Genomic DNA, 22,238 nt, shown 5'->3' on the forward strand with positions numbered 1-22,238 from the left:
ATTGATACTGGGACTTTGGAGCCTCAGGCATGGAAGCCTTTGACATATAGAAGCATTATGCTGGCTCCCCAGCAGGGACAGTGGAAGATAAGGAAGTTAGATGAGTGACATGCCTGGAGACCATCTGAGTTCTTAAAAATTGAGAAAAGTGGGCAGTTTGTGTGTCACCCAGTAGAGCACTTAAGTTGCCATGTTGGTGACTGGGTTCCAGCTCCAGTCCCCACCCGCGAGGTGTGGATGGGGGAAAGTTTTCGAAATAGTAGAACAGTTCCACACCTCGGTTCTTCATCTTTGTCTCTACATACATTCAAAATGAATAAATAAAATAAAGACAGCTGCTGATGATGTTAGAGTCCTGTAGCTAATAATAAAAATAACATAAATGATATATTTATTATATATTAATAAAATAAATTAAATTAAATGTAGATAGCTGATAATGATGATAGAGTCTATAGCTAATGAGCAGAAGCCATAGCATTAGCAACAATAGTGAAACATCAAGAAGAAAAAGACACATGGGCCTTTAGAGTTTTTCAAATATTATGAATAGGGTACAGAAAAAGTACAGGTAGACAATAAATACATAAAAATATTACACTTGTTATTAGGGGGGTGCAAAAGAAACTATAATGTTGATTGTATTTATGAGTAGCTTTAAAAAAGTGGGTCACTATTGAAAAATATAAAAGAAAACTCCCGTGCTCAGTGATTTGGAACTGACTGAAATAATTGTTTCCATCTTTTCTTTAAAAAAGATTTTATGGTGCATTTAAAAAATTTTATTTATATATTTATTTCCCTTTTGTTGCCCTTACTGTTTTTATTGTTGTTGTAATTATTGTTGTTATCATTGTTAGATAGCATAGAGAGAAAAGGAGAGATGAGGGGAAGACAGAGAGGGGGAGAGAAAGATAGACACCTGAAGACTTGCTTCACCACCTGTGAAATGACTCCCCACAGGTGGCTAGCTGGGGTCTAGAAACGGGATCCTTATGCCAGTCCTTGCATTTCACGCCACATGCCCATTAGCCGTTGCGCTACTGCCCAACTCGTTGTATCTATCTTTTTTTATTGCCTTTCAGAGAGTGAAAACTTTTTTAAATTTATTTATTCCCATTATTGCCCTTGTTTAGTTGTTTTAGTTACTATTTTTGTTGATCTTGTCAGATAGGATAGAGAAAAATGGAGAGACAAGGGGAAGACAGAGACTGGAAGGGAAAGATAGACACCTGCAGACCTGCTTCACCACTTGTGAATCGACTCCCCTGCACGTAGGGAGCTGGCAGCTCTAACTGGGATCCTTACCCCGTCCTCCTGCTTTGTGCCACCTGTGCTTTAGCAGCTGTGTTACTGCCCAACTCCTGATCTTAAACTTTTATAATTTTCAGGTGTAGTAGTAGTGTACACAGGTTTTCATTTTTTTAATTTTGACAAAAGCATACTCTGAAATTTTAGAAAATTTGTGCTTTTAATTTTGGAAAATGTGGACTTGCTTGTTTAAAAATGTCACTTCTCTTTGAAAGGACATTGGGTGTTATATTTTCTTTTTTTATTATTTTTTAATTTTTAATTTAATTTTATATTTATTTATTTATTCATTCCCTTTTGTTGCCCTAGTTGTTGTATTGTTGTAGTTATTGATGTCATCGTTCTTCGATAGGACAGAGAGAAATGCAGAGTGGAGGGGAAGACAGAGAGGGGGAGAGAAAGATAGACACCTGCAGACCTGCTTCACCACCTGTGAAGCGACTCCCCTGCAGGTGGGGAGCCAGGGCTCGAACCAGGGTCCTAATGCCAGTCCTTGTGCTTTGTGCCACCTGCACTTAACCCGCTGAGCTACAGCCCGACTCCTGGGTGTTATATTTACTAAAGTTCTTAGTGTAGTACTAAATTTTCCAAAAAAAGAGAAAGGGCAGTCAGGTTGAACAGTGACCTTCATTTCCCCAGGAAGCCAGTTTTGACCTGTGAACTTCTGACCTGCATGTGGTGCAGAGAGGCCAGTGTCAGCATAATGAGTGGCTATTCCATGACCATTTGTTCCCACACTTGGCTACTGTCTGGGAAGTGCTGGGCTAAGGAGTAAAAGGCTAGTAGCTGAGGGCCTATGGCACTAGGAGTGTCACTTGAACTTTGCAGTGAAATGTGCTGATCACAGTAACAGCCATCCAGAAGTCTGAAGTGTGCCAACTTTAGTCTCTGCTACTGTCTCCTCCTGGGCTGACTGCAGACTCAGCCATGTACTTGCTCTGGCCCATGGAACATGGACAAATGGGAAGCAGGCAGAGACCCCAGTGGCTGTCTGGCTATGGTATGGGAGCCCTTCTTCCAGCACTGAAGAATCTAGGTGCCACCCTGTGGAAGCTTGAGGAACAGGCAACACACAGAAAATAGATCCATTTGAGGTGTTAGCTGTCTGCAGACACGATGGGACCTCAGCTAATGCAGTGCTGCCCAGAGGAGTCCACCAAGGTTTCCTATGAGCCCTGTGCATAGAGAGTGGTCGTATAAGGCACAGAGTGAGGAAGTGATATTTATTATGGCAGTACAAACAAGAAGAAAATACAGCAAAAGACTCTATAACTACATACATACAGTGAAAGGAATAAGAGGGAGATTTCTGTGAAAAGACCTTCAAAGCAGGATGTAAGAGGGGATCAAGGAAGATGCCTCAAATGAAATGAGCTGGATGTAGAATGTTGATATTTTTTACTGTGACCACACTAGATAAAAAGTTTAAAAGAACTTTATTAGTCAGAGGGCTTCATGTCTTCCACTAGGAAGTTTTCACATAGATGGCAGGACTAAGGACTAACTCAAAATCCTGTAAAGGATTAAGAGAATAATTGTTCTCAATTGGATATTATAAAGTAACAGGGTAAAGAAAGGGCCAGTTCTAGAAAGGGGAAGCTGTCTGTTGGCATTCCAGCAGACACCCAGGTGGCCTCACTGACTGCAGATTTGCCAGGGGAGCCCCCAGCAAGGTGCTGAGAGGAGCCCTAGCCCTTAAGCTGAGCAGGGTGTTTCTAGGGGGCTCTCTGGATCCTGCTCAGAGAGGCATGAGTTGGTCCATCACTGCTGCTTTTTGTAGGTGTCACTCTCCTGGCTTGGAATTAGGAGGTTGTCTTCATGTCATGCCTGAAATGAAAAACAGAGAGCTGTTTAGTCAAATCACATTCACATATACTAGTTAACTCTTTATTCCTGAAGAAATAAGTCAAAGGGAGAATGTCTCCTTGGAGATAAATACATGAAAGGGCTAAGTGGTGCCCACCTGGTGAGCATACATGCCACAGTGAGCAAGGACCTGGGTTCTTGCCCCTATCCCCACCTGCAGGGGGGAAGCTTCAGAAGCTGGAAAGCAAAGCTGTAGGTGTGTCTCCTTCTCTCCCCATCTGTCTCTCCCTCCCATCTCAATTACTGTCTCTAGCCATTAGGTAAATTGAATTAACATCAAAAGTTAAATATATTAAAACCTAGTCAGCATGTAGTAGAAACCTTTCCTCTCTATACAGCAAAAATCTGCAGCCTCCTCTCAGACTGTGTTGCCACCAAGAGAATGAGTAAAGTCCTGCCATTGTTGGGATGTGATTCTCTTGTCCTGTTTTAATCAGCCAGAACACCTTGTGTCTCACACAGACTGGTTGCTCAAATTAACCTCACATGGCCTAGGCTCATCCAGATTCATGGTGTAGATGAGGTGTGTCCAGGAGCCTGGTCACCTTTGTACCACTGGCATCAGTCAGGAAGGAGGCACATACCTCTAGCAGGAACAGGGGACCAGGATGGAGGGCCTCACTCCTCCGTGTCTTCCTTGTTACACTCTGTGTGGTTGATGGTGTACAGCACGGCCATGATGCAGGAGAACTGAGTGCTGGTGGCCTTCTCCTTCTGGTGGAGCAGAGTGGCATAGTCCATGATGTTCTCCACTGCCAGGTTCACAGGGATGATGGGGTGGCTCAGGGCATAGTTGTAGAGTGACAGCTTGTGGGTGGCCCTGTCCCCACAACCCATCAGGTATTCAATTCTGATCTCAGAGGCAGTGAGGTCCAGCAAAGGTGGCCATGAGGGGCCCCCGTGCAGATGATTGAACACGGAGCTCTGCCTGATGCTTTCCACATCATGGAGGGTGGTGACAGTGTCATCCTTCTGGTCCACAGCCAGCAAGATGCTCTTGTGGTGGCCTCTGTCTACAGAGATGCCCAAGTTAAAGGGAGAGTCACCCCCAGTCTGGAGACCTGTGAACATAGCAGTGGGATTAGCAGTGGACAAAGGAGGGGCCCTAGGGAGCAGAGCACAGGCAGTGAGAGGATGAAGGACATGGAGAGCCAATGGGTCGAACTTCCATTTCTAACTGCAATCTTTGTAGAGGGATAGTCGGAGAAAACAAACCCAGTTATAAGTGTAGGAGATGTTTCCTGCATATCAGCAGGAAAATCTTTAAGGATTTGAGAAAGGAGACCTGGACTCCCTACTTTTGATTGAATTTGAAGGTGTATAACTGGCCATGGCTTTTTATTGGAGAACTTAAGAGGTTTCTAGAAACTTGGAAGTAGAACTTATCATGCTGGGTCACTATTAGTTCTAGTGTATATTCTGATCCCATTTCCCCAGTGAGGCTGGTTTTCAGTGTCGTGAGCTTGTTTTCAGGATGTAGAAATGGTCACAGAGGTGGCACTTGCAGCAAAGTGTTCAATTTCCCTCTCCTCTGCTGGCCCTGTCCTGGGGTCTGGGCTTGAGGAGGAACTAACCTGGGGTGTCCTCAAATAGCTGCTCCAAAAGGAAGGACTCCTGGTGGCTGGAAGCCAAGCCAGAGATTTCCTGTTCCTGAGACTGGTCCTGAGTCACCGGCAGTGGAGCCATTCCATTTTTTTGGTGATATTCACCATCTGTATGGAGAGAAATCCAAGCATAGGTTCAGGCTGAAGTGGTCATGATGAGCCTATCATGACCATGGGATGTAGCCAGAGCATTGCAATGGAGCTATGTCTTCCTTGGAGATGTGCATGGTTTTCTGTGGGGCTATTGGGTCCCTGCCAATCCTACCCCCACCCCCTCCTTTGGATTGATTTTCAATGTCATGAGCTTGTTTCAGAAGGAGATATGACCTGGCACCTAGCATATACAGGCACCCAGCAGGTCTCCACATGCAAGGCTGCGGGAATCATCTCCTTCTAGTGGAAGCCCCTCAGTGGCTGGCATTTGGCCCACTTCATGTTCATGCAGATGTTTGCCACCTACATGTAGAGAAATCTGAATCTAGGTCCAGGCTGACCATAAAGAGACTCACCTCACTGTAGAAGATGACACATGGGCCTTCTCCTGGACCTTCTGTGCAAAGAAGGCTGTGTCTCTGTGTCTCTGTGTCCATGAATTTGACAGGAGACCCTGCCCTAGCATGTGCCCAAGAAAAGAGTTGGCAAAGTAAAGAGGAAGATGCTCTTATACATTCCTGTGCCTGGAATGCAATGAATTCCCCATGAGAAAGAGCTCTACAGAGCAACCCTGTCTGCCACAGAGAAGTAGAGAAGGACTATCATCAGAGTCTGTTACAGAGCCGTGACTTGGTCAGTGTCGGTAGAATGCACGGAGGCCTATTGCCTGCACTTTTCCCTGTCAGAAGGTATTGAAGCTAAGCTGGAAACCATTTTCCCTGAGCCTTTGCAGTTAATGTCTCACTCCAGTCAGTCTCTTCTTAGATTGCCCTGACACTCACTTGCAGGTGGCTCTGTGGTTTCTTCCATCTTGGAACTCACAGACCCCTGATCAGGTTCCTCAGACTCCTAGAAGAGAAAGAAGTCAGGGTCACAATAAGCCTTTGGAGTGAGTAGTAGAAGAACACATTTCCCAGCAGCTCTGTTCCCCCACAGAGAGGGGGGGGAGCACCCTGTGTCCAGTATCAAAGCTACTTGACCCCTTGGGCGTGACTGTGGTTTAGAATCGCCACTGTAGATTTTATTGATTCTTGGATTTTCAGTGCATATTTAGAAGTGTGTTGACAAGGGTATTTGCTTTTTTCCTGCTTTCTCTCTAGACTCAGGATACATACATAGGTAACTCCTGGTTGAGTAAGTACTTTGTTATTTAAAATGTCAGCTATCTGATCAAATGCATTTAAAAATATATACCCCCCCACTAGAGGAGAAGCATTGCCTGATGTATGAAGAAGCAGGAAAATGGCATCAATGCTATAGAGTGAAGGCCAACCCTGACATGATGCAGATGTTCAAATTATGCAGAAGAAGAAAAATAAGAGAGGGCTAGGTGGTATTGCAGCTGGTTAGGCACACACCTTACCAAGTGCAAGAATCCAGGATTCGGTGCCACTACCCTGCCAGAAAGCCTTATTATTGACATACTAAGCTGTTAATGAAGATGAGAAATTTAGGAGGAATTGGTTTGTGATAGGTCATTAAAAATGATCCCATTCTAATGCAGTAAAGAATTGTAAATAGAGCACACAGTGTCCAAGGGACATGCAGACATCATCCATGGGTCTAATAAGTGGGATCTTATGAGAATAGCATAGTGGGATCTCCTAGCATAATGGTTATGCAAAGTGACTGTCATGCCCAAGGCTCCAAAATCCCAGGTACAACCCCCAGGACCACCCGAATTCAGAAGCCAAAGCGGAGTAGTGCTCTGGAAAAAAAAGAAAGAAAGAAAGAATCCTCCTCAGGGCCAGGCAAGGCAGTACACCTTGTTAAGTGCACACATTACCATGGACAAGGTCTCATGTTCTAGCCCTGGCCCCACCTGTAGGGGGACAGCTTCATGAGTAGTTAAGCAGTGCTGTAGGTGACTCTGTCTCTTTCCTTCTCTATCTCCCCTCCCCTCTCAGTTTCTTTCTGTATCTATCCATAGTAAAACAAAGAAACAAAAAACTCCAAGGGAAGAATATGGTGTCCCATATCTGAAAATGGGGAAAGATTTAAGATGGGAAAGAAAAGATATCCGAGGTCACATGATGGAAAGACTCTAACTGAATGAAAAGTACATTTACAAATTTGAGAAGATACTCAGAATTACTTTGTTCAAATTCACATGACTCAGTTCTTTAGCCCTCACCTCCTCAATTCATTAAGCATAATCAGCTCCAGGCCCTGCCCCTAAATGGAAGCTCCAATGTATCTCAAGGTTTGTGAGAACTATGAAGTTATTTCTTATGGGAGACACAGGGATTTGGAGTGGGGTGAGCATGGAACTCTACCCGTATACTTGGATAAGCTTATTAACCATTATTCAGTCACTACTGTAAATGTGGTTAAGAGAATGTCTTAGTTCTCCATAGTAAATGTCTTAGCTATTGTACTGCAGTTCCAGAAACCAAATGATACGCAGAGCTCCTGGCTGTCATTCTCTTCTTTTTCGTTTTCTTTGATAGTGGGGAAACGGGGGAAAAAGGGGCAGAGAAGGAGAGAGAAACCTGAAGTACTGCCTCACCACTCATGAAGCTCCCCTGCCACAAGTAGGTCTCAGGGACTTGAACCCAGGTCCTCTTGCACGGTAATGTGCACTCTACTGGGCACACCACTGCCTGGTACTTCCTAGCTTGCTTTTGGTCCAGTAGCATAAAGAAATGTGAGGTTGTTATTTTTTCTTTAATTAGTAGAGTCGCCCATTCCAGGAGGAAATAATCCACAGGGAGCAATGCAAACCACTTTGTATATGCAAGAGAGGGTTGCATCCAGTCTGCTCCCTTTATTGTGTCTATAGAGAAGTGTGTGTAAATAGGAAAATACATCCTTCGGGTGGTATGTGCTGAATTCTTCCCTCATATCTAGACAACTTTCTGTGTAAAGCAGGAACTTGGAATGTAAGTTCTAGTCTTAGAAACACTCACACAGGTGCGTTCTGCCTCCTTTTGGTTGATATCCAGGTAGTCCAGAATGGCGGTATAAATTTTGCTAATGGATTCCACAGTGACCCAAAAGAGAGAAGGAGAAACGAGCTGTTAGACTATTATCAAATGAACTTGTGTTTTGGCTAATCATTTCAGCATTTTTCAATGCTTTTTCAAGATGTCAAGTTTTTTAAGATACGTGCAAGACTTAATGAGAATAACAGTATGCAAATGTATTTCTGGAGAATGAGACAGATGCCAGAAAACATGTCTGTGGTGTCAGGTCTCTGAGACCAGGGCTGAAGATCCCATCCTCCAGGCCTGCCTGGAGTCCAGGCCAGAACCTCCCTGGGCTGTAGCTCTGGCAGGTTCATTTGCTTTGAGAACCAGCCCATGGAGAAACCTGCCCTTATGTCAGGGCCATTTAATACATGGTGCAGGCTGATGTTAGCTCCCATTACAGCATGAAGAGAAGGGGGACAGTAGGGATGGGCATTGACTGCTTGGACTCTGCATTCTGAGAACTTGAAGATTTGAAATACATGAAATAAGGACATACTCAGAAAGCTCGTTATACCATTGCTCCATCTTCTCAACTGATCTGAAATCCAAGAGAAGGGGAGAAAAACAGTTAAAATGCACATTCACACAAACATATTATGAGTTCTGGGCAGTATAAACAGTATCATTGATTGTTATTGGTGGGACTGTGTGATCCAGGTGGCCTGTCCTGATCACTGGGTGCTGAGTGGCCCTGCTCTTTGACAGTTTGGTGGGTTGGCAAGGAAATCTTCTAAATGGAGGAGAAATTGTGTTTAGGGCCCTTTGGTGGTGCTGGTGGTTAACTGCACATGCTACCATGCACAAGGACCCGGGTTCAAGCCCCTGGCCCCCACATGCAAAGGACTTAGCAGCTACATGTGTTTGCCTGTATCAGAGCCAGTGGGAGCCAATGGAGAACACACAGCTGTCCTTGTGGGGGTCAGAGCACCTGTGGCTAATAGACCCCCAGATGGAGCTGTGCTCCCCCTAAGAGTCATGAGGAGACAGGCAGGGCCTGGCTGCAGTCTTACTGAAAAGAGACCACGAAGCTGCGGTCAGCCCAGCCCAACACCAGTGATGTACGGGCTCTCGCGGCTTTCCTCATGCTGGGTTCCACCCACATGTCCATCAGGGGTGCCAAGTACTTGATTCGGAAGTGACTCTTGTACCTGGAGAGGGAATAGAGCACAGCACTGTTAGCTTGCATCCCAGCGATCTGGGAGTAGCTGGGTTTCTCCTGAGGAGATGGTGGGTGTGTTTCTTTCTGTAATTTTTTATTGGGGAATTAATGTTTTACAGTTGACAGTAACTACAATAGTTTGTACATGCATAACATTTCTCAGTTTATCCTGAGTGTTTTTCACAGAACAATACAACCCCCACTAGGTCCTCTGCCATCCTTTTCCAGGATGTGTACACCCCCCATTCCTCCACCCCAGTCTTTGACTTTGGTGCATTATACCAACTCCTGGGAGGGAGGTACATACTTTGTGTTGGAGATGAGCAGCACATTGGAATATAGGATCAGCTGCCTTTTCTGCCACCTCCGACCCTTCTGGAATTTGCCAGTGCCCATGAACTGGATATGGCCATAAGGCAACACTAGGATGTTCTCTTCCAGACTGCCCTCCTCCATAGAAGAGCTGCAACACAGCAGACCCGCAGGGCAGTTTGTCTCAGGCAGGACACGGGCTCATTCTGATGTCAGCCCTCACAGAGCATTACAGAGGAGTCTCTGTCCCCCAGAAGGGCTCAGTAGCCCAATTCAGGAGTCTTGAGCTAGACAGAGCTCCTGTGATAGTTGAGGTCACTCAGGGCTGGTGGTAATGGAGGGAAGCTTAAAGGACAGGGCACAGGGCTTGTCAATTCAGTGTCAGGGGACAAGGAAGTAGCAGAGTCTCAGGACCTGGTAGAAAGGAGACACTAAAGGGAGTGAGGGGGAGTGAGGGTACTGGGGCCCCGGTGGCTTGGTGCTGGGAAAGATCCTGAGTGGGGGTGAGAGTATTGTGCAGACACCCTGTGTCAATAAATCACACTGTAGTGAATTAACACTGACCCCAAATATAAGGATAAAAAAATGTAAGGGGACACTAAGAGGTCAAAGGAGAGAAGATGAGAAATGTTTCAAAGAACCAACTCAGGGACACAGGGCCAAGGCCTGAAGGCAGCACAGTGTCTACAGCATTGTCGGAGCATAATCAACTACAGTATCATCTGCAGTTTTAGCCTTTGTGACGCTGCTTCTTTCCCTACCCATTCTTCTACCCCTTTCATTCCTCTTTTCTTCTTTTCTCTTCTTTTTATTCTCTCTCTCTTCCTCTCTCATAAAAATAATTTTAAACAGATCTGTGTGTGACCTATAGGGGTCAGATTGCATAGATCCAAGAGTGTGAAGAAGTCATTCCATTGTGGTCTCAGGTTAACATACACACTTAGATAACAGGATTCTGGAAAAACTGACTCTAATCTTCTTTAAGTCAGTCATCACTTTGGGGTTGAGGGGGGCAGGAATCCCATGATCAGCAGAGAATAAACCAAACATTCAAATGTTTCTCAACTCAAGGAAGTACTAAGCTATTCCTTGGCTGTGCCCTGAGTAAGCCCACAAGACTCTGATGCTAAGGCACTCTGATGCACTCTGCTCTCTGGCATCAGCAGAAGGGAATCTCATGAGCACAAGTAACTATTGATGAGACCACCCTGAAGCTGAGAATCTGTCAGTGGGAATCACACAGAGCACCTCCTGGGACCACCCTCCTCCTCCTCTGCTGGTCACACAGGGCATGTGAACAGACTCTACCTTAAGCAGGGCAGCCAGCGCAGACACGCTGAAAGCCTCGAGGACTTTCTGGTAGACGCAGACATCCTCAACTCTTCACTCCTTGACACGAAAGAGAGAGCTGGGCACAGCACTTTGTGCACTGTTCAGCTCAGTCTCCAAGACTGAAGATTCCACTGTTGCCAGGGACCCTGGCCTGTGATGTCAGTGGTCAAAGGTCAGCATCATAACTGAAAGCTGACAGAGTGCCCCTCTAAAGCCAGTTACACCTACAGCTTTGAGTCTTTTAATCTTTTCCTTTTGAGATGACTATAGACTTCCAGGCTTTTATTGGAAATAATAGAGATGCTACAAGCCTAGCCCCTATTTCATGCAGTGGTCATCTAATTATTTAATTCTAAGCAGAGTAAATATCACTGTAGGATATTCACATGGATGCTGTCACAGACACACTATTTCCAGGAGCATGTGTGTGTGTGTTTACACACACACACAAAAAGGCAATGTTATCCTCATAAAACCATTTTTGAAAGAATGAATCCATTGGCAAATGAGTTGTGGACATTCTTTGATGTCCTTCAACTCTAGTGTAAAAGACCCACATTCAAGGAACCACTGGAGGACTTGATGTAGCCTAGAATAGATGCCTTAGCTTCTTGGTATGTTTTCTCTTTTATTAATTAATTTATTTATCTTAATGAGAAAGATAAGAGCACTGCTCAGCTCTTGCCTTTGGCAATGGGATTGAACCTGGAAAGGATCCCAGATCCTCACACATGAAAGTCTTTCACTTTCTTTTTTTATTATTTTATTCATAGTTCACTGGACAGAAATAGAAAAAGTAGAGTGAAGGAGATGGAGGGAGAGAGGAGAGATATCTGCAGCCCTGCTTCAACTGCTTGTGAAGCTCTTCCTCTTTAGGGTGGACCTGTGTCTGGAACCCAGCATGTTGTAACTAGTGCTCTGAGCTAGGTGCATCCCAGCCTTCTATTACTTCTTGTCTTAAACAGCTCTGTAGGATGCACTCCATCTGATCACAGACAAGAAACATCCAGATTAACATCAGTGAGAGAATCACTGTTCAGAAAAAACAGGGTGTTGAGCACCAGACAGTGTGCTTGTGTCTGTGTCTGCTTGTGTGGAGAGAGAGGTGGGGAGAACCCTGTTCTCACTGTCCTGCTGCATCATCTGAGTGCTTGACCAGGCTGAGTGGTTCCTCAGACTTTTCTTTCTTTCTTACCTTCCCTTAATATAAACTGTTTGAAGGAAAATATGACATTCTTACTAATGATGTGATGGTTGAACAATGCTTTTCCTCACTCAGTCCAGGGAAAGTGAGACAGATGTTTGTCTTTGACATAAGGAATAATTAAAAGATTAAGGAGGCAATGGGTCACATATACAAGATTTCCCTCATGCTGCTGGCACACTGGTAAAGTATAGTCAGGTGGCCGTGATGTCATTCACTTCCCTTGTCTGTCAGAGACTCATTGGCACTTCACCTCTAAAAGGTTCAGGCAGATTGGCTTTAGCTGTTGTTTTAGAATTCAGCCTCTTGAGGGCACTCATCACCTACACAGGGAAGCAAAATGAACAAAACTCACTCAGTTTTTTTCTTCAAGTACTTACTTAGAAAGGAGATTCTTCTAATAGATCCATTCACATAATTTAATTGTGAATGATCAACTTACAACAGTGCATAATGTTGAATAAGAATCAGAAATTCAACATACATGTAGATTGATATTAACTGTCAGATGAAGGCAGTCCACAATATTTTGTAAAATGATTTTTTTCTATGGATTATGCTTTTCAGAACTTTGGAATTATCCCATTCCATACTTTAGAGATGCATGTGGATCTAAATTTACACAACACTTTTTTTTTTTGTAATTTTATTTATTTATCTTCCCTTTTGTTGCCCTTGTTGTCTTTTTGTTGTTGTTGTTGTTGTTGATGATGTCGTCGTTGTTGGATAGGACAGAGAGAAATGGAGAGAGGAGGGGAAGACAGAGAGGAGGAGAGAAAGATAGACACCTGCAGATCTGCAACACCGCCTGTGAAGCGACTCCCCTGCAGGTGGGGAGCCGGGGTTTGAACCGGGATCGTCATGCCGGTCCTTGCGCTTAGCGCCACCTGCGCTTAACCCGCTGCGCTACAGCCCGGCTCCCTGTTTTTTTTTTTTATATTTATTTGTTTTCTCTTTTTTTTGCCCTTGTTTGTTATTGTTGTTGTAGTTATTATTATTGTTGTTAATGATGTTGTTGTTAGATAGGACAGAGAGAATGTATAGAGGAGAGGAAGACAAAGAGGGGGGAAGAAAGATAGACACCTGCAGACCTGTTTCACCGCCTGTGAAGTGTCTCCAGCAGTGAGGAGCTGGGGCTTGAACTGGGATCCTTAGCCAGTCTTTGCGCTTTGTGCCACATGAGCTGAACCCACTGTGCTCTCACCTGACTCCCTACACCACACATTTTATGTGTCCAGCATTAACTACCACAATAATAGTTTGAGTTTCCTTAGGACATTTGGGGTCAGTTCTCTTCCTTGTGTCCAGGGTTATAACCGCTGGGGCTTATTGCAGGCACAGGAATCCACTGCAGCTGGTTGCCATTTTTATCTTTTTTTTTTTTTTTTTTTTTACTAATTCCCTATTTTTTTGGATAGGACAGAAAGAAATTCAGAAGATAAAGGAGGGAGGAATATATATATATATATATATATATATATATATATATATGTAGAGAGAGAGAGACCTACAGACATGGTTCTCCACTTGTGATGCCTCCTTGCTACAGGGATGAGCAGGACCTGGAAGGACCTTGACCATGTACTGTGTGTGCTTATCTGTGTGCACTACCACCAGCCCCATAATGAAGTGATTAAATGCACAGCTTTTTACTCTACAGCCTAGAGAAACACCAGTAAGTGCTCTTTTACATCTTAATATGTAATTCATATAACCATTGAGTAATAACTTTGTCTCATACATTTGGGGCCAAGACTGGAGAATGCATTTTTCTTTACATAGTTGCCTGCAAAGGAGATTCTGCAAATGAGAAAGAGGGAAAGGATCCAGAAGGAGGCAGCATTTTCTGGCCTCAAGTTTCATGATTGAGCTCCAGGGGGTGGTTGGCTCCTGACAGCCAACCACAGAGAAACTCCACAGGGGTGCTGGGTGGTGGCTCACCCTGATGAGAGCACATGTTTTCATGCCCAGGAACCTATAAAAGTTTAGGACAGTAAATATCTGGGAGTCCGGAGTTGGTCTGTAGTGCAGCAGGTTAAGCACACGTGGCAGGAAGTACAAGGACTGGCATAAGAATCCTGGTTCAAGCCCCCGGCTTCCCATTGTGAAGTGACAGGGGAGTCACTTCACAATTGGTGAAACAGGTCTGCAGGTGTCTATCTTTCTCTCCCCCCTCTGTCTTCTTCTCTCTCCATTTTTTTCTGTCCTATCCAACAACAAGGACATCAACAACAACAACGATAGTAACTACAACAATAAAAGAAGGGCAACAAAAGGGAATAAGTAAATATTAAAAAAAAAAAAAAGACAGTAAATGTCCAAGAGCACTGGCTGCCCTCTGCCTTGGTTTTTTACAGTTATGTGTGAGAAATAGTCAGATAGCTTACTGGAAAGTCTTTCACGTATTGGCTTAGATAGCAATCCTAAACTCTAGGACATCTTATATGAATGTCCCCCCAAGTTTGAAGGTAGACAGTCTACAGGTCCTGATAGAAGGTTAAGGATGTACTGGTGGCCTTCAACTTCTCTAGAACCAGAATGAAACAGCTTATGTACTCCACCACTATGTTCTCAGGGAAGAAGGGGGTCTCCTGGGTAGTAGCTACTGTCCGGTAGCAGTTTGGGTCATCCCTGTCCCCAGAGGCCATCACAGATTCAGGGGTGAGCTCAAGGTCCTGAGGAGGAGTAGATTTGGCCATGTTGGGGCCATGGGCGTGTGGTATATGGTGGAGTGCTTGCAGCTAAGTTTCCATATCATTGATGGTGGTGATGTTGTCACTGTTCTGGTCCACTGCCACCAAGAATCTGTGATGGATGGTATCTGATGACAGATTGTACAAGGGCCTGGGATACCCCACCCTCCCCCAGCAAATAGACCTGTGACATAGCAGTGTGTATAATGATGAGCTCAAGTGGCCACTCTGTGTGCTGAGAGGAGGTGGAGAGCCAGGCAGCCACCAGGCCCACTTTCTAGTTGAGAGCATTATAGAAGGAGAGAAGGAAGAAAGCCCAATCAGTCTTAAGTCCAGGAGAATGATGTACCTCACCATGGAAATATTTGTGCATGGGCTGATGTATGAGATTTGACTTCTCTACTTTTAACAGGATTTAAGATTTCGTAGGTGGAATCCAGATATATTGTGTTATTCATCTTTCACAGGGAGAATGCCTGTAGAAAGAATGCCCTGTCCCTTGACATACAGTCCTACCTCCAAGGACACCTCTATGAGCAAAGACAGAAAGCAGAGAGGGCACTGAGTCTTGTCACGTACTGTTGCCAGGCTTCTGCCTTTTGAATGGACAGTATCTGTTGCAAGAGTCACCAAGGCCTGGCAGTGGTGCACCTGGTAGTGCACACAGAGGAGCCGGGGGCAGGACCTTGTTTTAAGTCCCTGGACCCTAATCCTGGGTGGGGGGGAGGGAGAGGAGAACACCTCCCAAGTGGGGGAGCAGTGCTGCTGATGTCTGCCTTTATCCTTCTGTCCCCATCTCTATATCTCTGGTGTGACAAATTAGAAAAGGAAAAAGTCACTGTGGAGAGCAATGGAGTCATCGTGCAGCCAAGAGCCCCAGCAATAACCCTGGTGGTAAAAAAGAAAAAAAGTCATAATGAAAAATTTATTTAATTCGTCATCCTAGTCTGGTCATAGTACATAGCAAGCCGATACACTTTTTTCAATATATAATTATTGATGGGAGAGTATTAGAATGGTATGGAGAAAATGCTCCTAAGAAATTTAAAAAAACCTGGTAAAACACATTCCTGTCTTCCTTAAGGGTAGGGGATTGGATATAGAGATCTGGTGGTGGGAATTGTTTAGAGGTTTACCCTTCCTATCCTATGGTTTCATTAACATCTCCTTTTTTAAATAATTAGAAATAGGGGGTCGGGCAGTGGCACAGTGGGTTAAGCGCATGTGGCGCAAAGCACAAGGACCAGCGTAAGGATCCCAGTTCAAGCCCCCGGCTCCCCACCTGCAGGGGAGACGCTTCACAGGCAGTGAAGCAGGTCTGCAGGTTTCTATCTTTCTCTCCCCCACTCTGTCTTCCCCTCCTCTCTCCATTTCTCTCTGTCCTATCCAACAATGAATAGCGTAAACAAGGGCAATAATAATAACCACAAGGAGGCTACAACAACAAGGGCAACAAAGGGGGGAAAAATGGCCTCCAGGAGTGGTGGATTCATGACGCAGGCACCGAGCCCAGCAATAACCCTGGAGGAAAAAAAAAAGAAATAAAAAAAATACTGGCCAAAAACATCCCTGTCTTCTTTCAACATAACCTGGCTCTGAGGCAGGTATGGATGGTGAGACACTGTGGGATGAAATAGTTTCTTTCTAATGGGGATCCCAATCCTACCACCTCCCACTCTCATAATAGACTCCATGCCTAATCCAGACACTGACTGCATCACTTCCTGGATTGCCTGAGGCACTTGCCTGAGAAATCTTAAACATCTCCAATCCATCCATCAACACAGATCCAGCATCACTGTAAACAGTTTGAGTCTCACTTTTAGGTCAGTCTTCCAGGATTTTCTTTCCTTTTCCTGGCCACTCTCTTCTTCCTTCCCTTAGGCTCTCAGTTTTCCTCAATATATACTAAGATAGTAATAATATAAATGAAAGAAAACAGATGTACTAAAACTTACTGATCTACTTATATCCCTCTATATAACACACTTTTGTGTGTACTACATGGACAATCTCTATACGTTTAGAAACAAGTAATATTACAAGTCATTACACAGACAATGTATTAGATTCACTAAAAAGGGTTATTTCAGTTTTTCTAGGAAATAAAGGTATCTAGTGTACATTATCTTTTTTTTTACATGGTAGTATTATTTAAATTCTAGACACCCTTGATTTTTTTTGTGTGTGTGTGCATTAGGAATCTGAGTGTCAAAGTAATTGAAAGGACTAGTTTATACCCCTTGCCTTTCATTATTTCTTTCTTCTCTTTTCTTTTTTTAATATTTATTTTATTTATTTATTCCCTTTTGTTGCCCTTGTTGTTTTATTGTTGTAATTATTATTGTTGTTGTCGTTGTTGGATAGGACAGAGAGAAATGGAGAGAGGAGGGGAAGACAGAGAGGAGGAGAGAAAGATAGACACCTGCAGACCTGCTTCACTACCTGTGAAGCAACTCCCCTGCAGGTGGGGAGCCGGGGTTCGAACCGGGATCCTTGTGCCGGTCCTTGTGCTTTGTGCCACCTGCACTTAACCTGCTGTGCTACAGCCCGACTCCCTCTCTTTTCTTTAACAGGAACCTTTTCCTTTAATGAAGATGTACTCTTGGTTATCACAAAGGTAATAATGAGGAGAATGGGTAAAAAATATCTGGTCAAATAGTCCATTATTTAAAGTATTTTTTTATTAACTTTTGTTGCCCTGGTTATTTTATTGTTGTAGTGATTGATGTCCTTGTTGGATAGGACAGAGAGAAATGGAGAGGGGGAAGACAGAGAGGGGGAGAAAGATAGACACCTGCAGATCTGTTTCACTACTTGTGAATCAACTCCCCTGAAGGTGGGGAGCCAGAGGCTCGACCAGGATCCTTACACCTGTCCTTGTCTTTTGCTCCATGTGCGCTTAACCCTCTGTGCTATCACTCGACTCCGAAAAGTTAATATTTTTATGCATGGCGTGTGTGTGTGTGTGTGTGTGTGTGTATAATAGGGAGAGGGAGAGAAATGGAGTGAAGGCCTGTGAGTTTCCTGAGTCATAATCAGCTCTGATAATGATGTCTGATGACACTGTCCCCAGAGAGGTTGCAGACCTGGCTCTAGAGCTAGCTAAGTGGGATTCATGTCTTGTTGTCCTGGTGTCAGACCAGTTCCTCTATAGGCCTCCAGCTTTATAAAGGCAAAGCCCTTCACAGAGATTGAACCCTTTTTTTCCAATTCCTGGACATATTGGGAGGGCTGCACCCTAGTTTTTGAATTAAAATACCAGTCATAATCCTGTTTCTCAAAGCCAGAGGCCGGAATCTCATAGTAGGTCATCTGTAGTGGTTCACTCTTGCTTCTGGACACAGAGACCAACAGACCAACAACTTTTGATCCCACAGACAGTTCTGTCCTGGTTCGATACTGGCTCAGAGATGTTCCTTGTGCAAGGAATGGCGACTGGAGCTTCAGAGTATGTGGCCATCAGTCCTCCTGGGAATTGCTGGGCTCTGCCTCTCCTCCCATGGGTATTATGCCTGAACATTTTAGGATCTAGTGGAAGACTGTCTGCGGACAGAGTTGTCTAGCAGCAGGGAAGTGACCGTGTTCAGCAGGGCCTCGGGACAGAAGTGCAGCCTCAGCCAGGCCAGCTCAGCGCTGGGGAGAAGCAAGCCCAGAGAAGATGCAGCAGACAAGTCAGGCAGACAGGCTTCTCCCTGCCCTGGAGAGCCCACCTGGCTGTGTCCAGTTTACAGATGTGGTGGTGCTCTTTCATGCACTTGAAATGCTGTCTCCTAAGTATTCCTTTCTGTGACTGGCAAGGTCAGTGAAACTGCAGGAATCCAGCGGGGATTGGTTTTTTCCCAGAGGTGACCCCAGGAAGGCAGGACCTCAGTCTGCCAGGGGAAGAAGCTGCTCAGCTGCGTGGCAGATGGGCACTGACTGAGGTGTTGTGAAAAGCAGAAAGCTTAGTCTTTGAGGAGAGAAGCTGCTGGCAGCGGGTTCCTTTTTTGCGACAGGAACACTGAGCTGCATGGTTGAGGACTGAGGTAGAGTTGGGCAATTGGGCAAACACTATCCTTCAGAAGTCACAGGCAGCAGATGCAGAGGCAGCTGGCATGAAACTGGATGCTGTGAGAAGAGACAACTGACATCCTGAGGACTGTGTGAAGGGGTCAGCTGAAAGGGGGTTAGGGTGGGGTTGTCCTTGTGCCTTGGCAGTAACTCAGCAAGAAGAGCCCCAGGCTTGCCTTTATGACACTGAACTTGGATGTGTGAGGTCTTGTCTTCTGGACAGCATTGCTGTGTGAGAGATGAGTGGTGATTTGCCAAAGGGTGTCTTTCTCCTTAAGTAAGTGCTTAAAACTGGACAACAGAGGTTGTTAAATGAACTATAATTCAGGGAGCCTATGGCCATTGGAAGGTGTGTAAGATAAGAAGGATGTTTTAGCTGTGAATCTCAATGTTATGTGTATTTTTCTACTTTTTAAAAAATTATTTAATTATGATGGTCAAGTCCATTGGATAAGAGGGGTACAATTCCACACACAATTCCCAACACCAGATATCTCCATCCTACCCCCTAGTTCAGTAGCTTCTTTATTGTTTATCCCTCTGGGAGTATGGGCCCAGGATATTTATGGGGTGCTGAAGGTGGAAGGTCTGGCTTCTGCAGTTGCTTCTCTGCTGGACATGGGCATTGACAGGTGGATTCATACTCCCAGCCTGTCTCTCTCTTTCCCTAGTGGAGCAGGGAAACATTGGTGGAGTTGTCTGCCCAGGGAAGTTTGGTTGAAAGCATCGTATGTGTATTTTTTTTTTTAATGAAATGATACATATAGTAGTGCCTGTGGATAGTAAGTTGTATCTTTACACCTCAATGTGGATGGGTTTAGCACTGTTATCAGATCACTATGAAGGTTGAACCTAGATATTTTAAGCATCCTAACAGATGCCGCGGTATAAAAGCCAGCTATAACAGGATTCATTCAAGAAATATTCAGAAGGTAATTTCAAAAGAATACAGAGTGTGTTGGGCTGGAGAGATGGAAGTAGAATTAAAGCTCCAAACTTTCAGTCTCAAGATACATGAGGCCCCAGGTTTTGTTCCCAATACCAGGGCAAGCCAGGGCTCATCAGTGCTTTGTCCAAAACAGCAACAACAACAACAACAAAACAAACAAAAAAAAAACAAGAAAAGAAACAAAAACTAAATTAAATAATATTCTGTAGAGGTAGCCATGAGGGGTCCTTAAACAAACTGAAATCAAACCTCCTAGAACTAATGGTTCTCTGTCACTAGCAGTACTGGCACCTGCCACCTCCTTGCAGCACTTTGCCTGCATGATTTTCTCTCTTCAGATACTGGCCTGACAGTGGAGCTGCACAGAGGATATATAAACAGATCACCAGAGCCTCCTTTGAAATACCCAGTGTACTGTTCATGTATTTGTTTCTCTAAACTGGTCAGTAGACCTGCATCCATGAAAGCTAAATAGTAAAATCACGGGTTTCTTAATTGTGTTTTACTCGAAGAGATAGAATGACAATATTTTTGAGGCCTACAACCCCACAGAGTCTATTCTTCAAAGCTCTTTCTGGACCTTCTCAGATTGATTTACACTTATGGGACCTTGCTTGTGACTACTGGGGATATTCTAACCTTCCCTTCAGTTATCTTCCTGCCTTTCTGTCATCCCATTAACTCAATCCTCCAAAGTGTTACAGAATGCTTTCTCTAGAAGTCAGTAATATTTGGACAGGCTTGTTCTAAACTCTGGAAGCACATTCTCCTATTCCTATACTTAAATTACCAGAAGCCAGGCACTAAGAACTTCAGGGTACACTCTGCAACTTAGTGCTTATTTTGTTAATTTTTTTTCTAGAGATGGAAAGAAATTGAGAAGAGGGGGATAGAGACCCCCATAGCCCTGCTTTAGTACTTGTGAAGCTTTCCCCCTGCAGGGAAGGATAGGTGGTTCAATCCATGGTATTCTTAGGCACTGTAGTGTATGCACTTAGTGTGTGGCAGCCGGGCCATGCCATGTATTGTTTAAATTCCATGGTAAAACGGTGAGTAGCCCCGTAGCCCCGCTACAGTAGTTAGTGCTCAGACTACCTCTGGGCATCTTATTCCTTTCTCGCCACATCACATTCACAATGGGGATTTGTTTTACAGGGACTGAGCCCCAGCAGTAAACCTCGAGGCAAAAAAAAAAAAAAAAAAAAAAAATCATTGCCGGAGCCATTTTTTAAAAATAATTATTTAAGTGTTTTTTTTTCATTTCTTCACCTTTTTAATTTAATTTATTTATTTTATTTTAAAAAGGAGACATTAACCAAACCATGGATAAGAGGGGTACAACTCCACATAATTTTCACCACCAGATAGCTGTATCCAATCCCCTCCCCTGATAGCTTTCCTATTCTTTATCCCTCTGGGAGTATGAACCCAAGGTCATTGTGGGATGCAGAAGGTGGAAAGTCTGGCTTCTGTAATTGCTTCCCCACTGAACATGGGCATTGACTGGTCAATCCATACTCCCAGCCTGCCTCTCTCTTTCCCTAGTGTGCTGTGGTTCTGGAGAAGCAGAGCTCCAGGGCACATTGGTGGGGTCCTCTGTCCAGGGAAGTCTGGTTGGCATCATGCTGGCATCTGGACCCTGGTGGCCGAAAAGAGAGTTAAGATACAAAGCCAAATTGTTGAACAATCAGTACCTGAAAACTGGAATAGTGCAGATGAAGTGTTGAGGAGAGGGAGGTCCTCCATTTTGTAGAAGGTAGTAGGCATGTTTTAGTTAAGGGCCTATAGGTATATTAGTGGACCTATAGGTATATTAGTGTTTTTTATCAAAGGGCCTATAGGTATATAGGTATATTAGCCTATATCAAAGGGCCTATAGGTATATTAGTGTTTTTTTTTCCCTCTGAGCCTGAAATCTGATATGCATGTGGATCCAAGTTATTGTCTGTGGAGGTGATGTCATGGCTGGAAAAGGAACAGAAAGTTGGATCAGGGAAGAAAGTAGCTCCCTAATATGGGAAAGGGGTATAAATATGGTTGACTGTAAACCCCATTGATTTGATTTGGTCTGGGGCCCATATTCAGTTTAGGAGCCAATGTGACTTCTGCATCCCTGTAGATTTGAGCTCACATTCTGTGGTCATGAGTAGGAACATTCCAAGCTGCCCAAATATCGACCCATCTTCCTCAGGTGTAGCATAGAGTATGTTGTCCATCCTCCCTTCAGAGGATGGAACATTCTCTACCATTGTTGATCCAAGATGAGGGCAAGGTCCTATGGGGGCCCCACAAAGGGCTCGGTTTTGTTGTTCTTGATAGAGATGACTGGTAACAATGGAGAGAGGGATTTATTTGAGGTCTTGTCCCATCAGTTGGCATGTAAATAAAGGACTTTTTTATTAACTGCAAAAAAACTAACAATAGTATATTCATATGTTAATTTCTTCATTTGTATATTGGAGATAATAACATAGTTATTGAAGAGACACTTACTCTGAACTTAGAACACTTTTAGTATATTTGGGTGCAACCATATTGGGGGCACATATAATCTTTCTGTTGGATTGATCCTCTAACCAATATGTGGCTAAGTGAGTTATCTTTTTTTAAAAAAAGACATAGTTTTAATT

This window comes from Erinaceus europaeus, chromosome 2 (assembly GCF_950295315.1).
Source record: "Erinaceus europaeus chromosome 2, mEriEur2.1, whole genome shotgun sequence".
NCBI classification, from domain to species: Eukaryota; Metazoa; Chordata; class Mammalia; order Eulipotyphla; family Erinaceidae; genus Erinaceus; species Erinaceus europaeus.